The sequence below is a fragment of the Myxine glutinosa genome, chromosome 8 (genome assembly GCF_964187855.1).
Source record: "Myxine glutinosa chromosome 8, kmMyxGlut1.1, whole genome shotgun sequence".
Lineage (NCBI taxonomy): Eukaryota > Metazoa > Chordata > Myxini > Myxiniformes > Myxinidae > Myxine > Myxine glutinosa.
The window spans coordinates 79,975,418-79,979,197 of record NC_136268.1 but is presented as its reverse complement, the minus strand read 5'-3'; the positions used below and the strand labels follow the sequence as shown (position 1 = coordinate 79,979,197).

Here is a 3,780-nt window from a genome sequence, read left to right as displayed (position 1 = left end):
TGGAGTTTATTTTTGTGAGTTTATCACTTTCAGAAGGAGATTGGGAATGTATTTTTTGTATAAGTCATACATCTTCGGAATGTCTGGAGCCATGGAGAGACCCTAGCAAAAAAAGCTTGCTTTCTATGAAATTGCAGAAGACAGAGATACGTATTTATATGCTGGCACTATCAATGATATCTTATCATCACTTGATACTTGATATTATTACCTATTACCTTGGTGGGCAGGTTGGATATGAGACGAGGACGAAATTATTCCATTTTGGTAAAGATACAAATCCAGATCTGAGAATGTTAAATTCTTCACCATTGGGAGAAGTGGCCAAAAACTATATATAGCATGATATTTGAAAAAGTTGTGGACGAGTTATGACAAAAATATGTGCTTGGATAGGTGATGAGAACAAGCAGATTCGATGTTGGTTCAGCTCCAGATCCGGCCTATCAGTGAGACACAAAACATAAACTGTTCAGCCTGGTAGAGGTACGCGCTCTACCGAGAGCCATTCTAGTTACCTCCGCCACTGAATGTTGTTTTCACCGCTGTCTGTCTGGCTGTTTGTTTGTCTGTGAGCAGGATATCTAAAAAAGTTAGGACTGACTGAGATGAAGCTTCGTGAAAAGGTTGGGTGTTTGACAAGGACACATTGATTCAATTTCGGTGACGATCCAGATCCACATCCAGATCTGAGACTTTCAAAAATTTACAAGTGATTTTTCACCATTGAGAGATAGGGCTAAAAACGATATACATTGCAGAATTGCAAAAAGTTGTGGACAGGTTATGACAAAACTTGGTGGATGAGTCGGTTAGGTGACAAGATCAAGCCAATCAAATTTTGGTTCAGGTCCAGATTCAGAGCCGGCCTATCAGTGGAATACAAAACGTACACCGTTCATCCTGGTGGAGGTATGCACTCTACCGAGTGTCGTCCTAGTTAGATAATCTGAGCACAGAGCTCAGGATGCTATGACCTTCATGTTCAAATCCCATACATTCAGAATGATTTGTTTAGTCTCCACATACAGTGCATTCAGAAAGTATTCAGACCCCTTCACGTTTTTCACATTTTGTTATGTTGCAGCCTTATGCTGAAATCGTTTACATTCGTTTTTCCCCTCATCAATCTACACTCAATACCCCATAATGACAAAGAGAAAACAGGATTTTAGAAAGTTTTGCAAATTTATTAAAAATAAAAAACTGAAATATCACATTGACATAAGTATTCAGACCCTTTGCTATGACACTTGAAATTTAGCTCGGGTGCCTCCCATTTCTCTTGATCATCTTTGAGATGTTTCTCCACCTTGATTGGAGTCCACCTGTGGTAAATTCAATTGATTGGACATGATTTGGAAAGGCACACACCTGTCTATATAAGGTCTCACAGCTGACAATGCATATCGGAGCAAAAACCAAGCCATGAGGTCGAAGGAACTGCCTGCAGAGCTCAGAGACAGGATTGTGTGGAGGCACAGATCTGGGGAAGCCGACAAAAAAATTCTCTGCTGCATTGAAGGTTCCCAAGAGCACAGTGGCCTCCATATTTCTTAAATGGAAGAGGTTTGGAACAACCAGGACTCTTCCTAGAGCTGGCCGCGCGGCCAAACTGAGCAATCGGGGGAGAAGGGCCTTGGTAACAGAGGTGACCAAGAACCCGATGGTCACTCTGGCTGAGCTCCAGAAATCCTGTGTGGAGATGGGAGAAACTTCCAGAAGGACAACCATCACTGCAACACTCCACCGATCTGGGCTTTATGGCAGAGTGGCCAGACGGGAGCCAAACAGTTCAAACTTGGATTCATCAGACCACAGAATCTTGTTGCTCACAGTCTGAGAGTCCTTAAGGTGCTTTTTTGCAAACTCCAAGTGGGCTTTCATTTGTCTTTCACTGAGGAGAGGCTTTCGTCTGGCCACTCTGCCATAAAGCCAAGATCGGTGGAGTGTTGCAGTGATGGTTGTCCTTCTGGAAGTTTCTCCCAGAAGTTTCTCCCAGAAACTCCACACAATCCTGTCTGAGCTCTGCAGGCAGTTCCTTCGACCTCATGGCTTGGTTTTTTTCTCTGATATGCATTGTCAGCTGTGAGACCTTATATAGACAGGTGTGTGCCTTTCCAAATCATGTCCAATCAATTGAATTTACCACAGGTGGACTCCAATCAAGGTGTAGAAACATCTCAAAGATGATCAAGAGAAATGGAGGGCACCTGAACTCAATGTCAAGTGTCATAGCAAAGGGTATGAATACTTATGTAAATGTGATATTTCAGTTTTTTCTTTTTAGTAAATTTGCAAAACTTTCTAAATTCCTGTTTTCTCTTTGTCATTATGGGGTATTGAGTGTAGATTGATGAGGGAAAAAATGAATTTAAACGATTACAGCATAAGGCTGCAAAATAACAAAATGTGAAAAAAGTGAAGGGGTCTGAATACTTTCTGAATGCACTGTAAATGTCCTTGTCCTACAGGTGATGAGCTCCTCCACTAAGGTGATAGGTGATATACACACATACATATATACATACATATATACATACATACACATATATCTATATATACATATTATACATACATACATACATACGTACACACACACACACACACACACACACACACACACACACACACACACACACACACACACACACACACACACACACACACACACACACACACACACACACACACACACACACACACACAACACAATTTATGAAACATGATTTGCACCTTTAGACATTTTATATTACGGGAACGAGGTATTTATTAAATCTTGAGGCGTCACTGAATTCTTTGAATTCTGATCGTCCCAATCGATAATATAATCACTTAATCAGTGACGTAAAACGAGCGTCAAACAACATGCCAGCTCATGTTTGATAAAATCCGTTTAGAATATTTATATTATGTTCTATCACCAGAAATCGCTGCATGAATGAGCGAACTGTCTTTTTATTCACAATTCCGTGTAAAGATAATAATAATCACAGAGCGACATGTACTATGTAATGTACGAGTCAAAAAAAATCCCAACTCTCACTGAGGTAATTAATGAGCATAAACGGACTTCAGCGATCAAGACGAAGCGAGATGCAGAAATCCGCGTATGGCGGCAGTTTAAAGCAAATCGGTGAGGAAAACATGCCCGGAAAATAATGAGGGAAGTGGAAGTAGATGTGACTCACAATTACATAGCACTAAAGCTTTCCCCACCAAGGACTCGCTGCCACGACGCAGTTGCCGCGAATGGACACTTTACGTGCACACTTGGAGTAATCGTTGCACTCCCGCTGCTCAGCCCACTTCGATTGGCTAATGCAGAGGCCGTAAAAGCAGGGTTCGGCGTTTGATTGGGCGGAAGCAGTACAGCGTCCGCACCAACGCTGAGCGCCATTGGACGCGATTGGCGAGGTGGGTGTGTCTGACGGTGCCCCCGCCCATTCCTTTGACGCATGCATGACTCGTGAGCATGCAACAGATAAGACGTCAGTATGTGACGTTGCGCAAGAATTTTAAGACATAATTTCTCAGAAAAAAGAAATTGAGCCAATGCTCAGAAAGGCCCGGTAATTCAGGTTTCAAAGAGAGTAAATGAAGACAGGATTAATACCCTGGGGCTCTACCTTGGTCAACCCCCTCGGGCTCTACCTTGGTTACCCCCTCGGGCTCTACCTTGGTTTCCCCCTAGGGCTCTACCTTGGTTACCCCCTAGGGCTCTACCTCGGTTACCCCCTAGGGGTCTACCTTGGTTACCCCCTCGGGCTCTACCTTGGT

General features: G+C 42.8%; 1 protein-coding gene across 1 annotated transcript in view; it reads right to left on the bottom strand.

The window, feature by feature from the left end:
* The window catches only part of EEIG1 (estrogen-induced osteoclastogenesis regulator 1), a gene marked incomplete in the record, with an annotated part of 57,013 nt that extends 53,771 nt beyond the window's left edge, over positions 1–3,242 (bottom strand). Inside the window, 1 exon segment of the mRNA XM_078783429.1 lies at positions 3,192–3,242.
* Between the last annotated feature and the right edge of the window lie 538 nt (positions 3,243–3,780).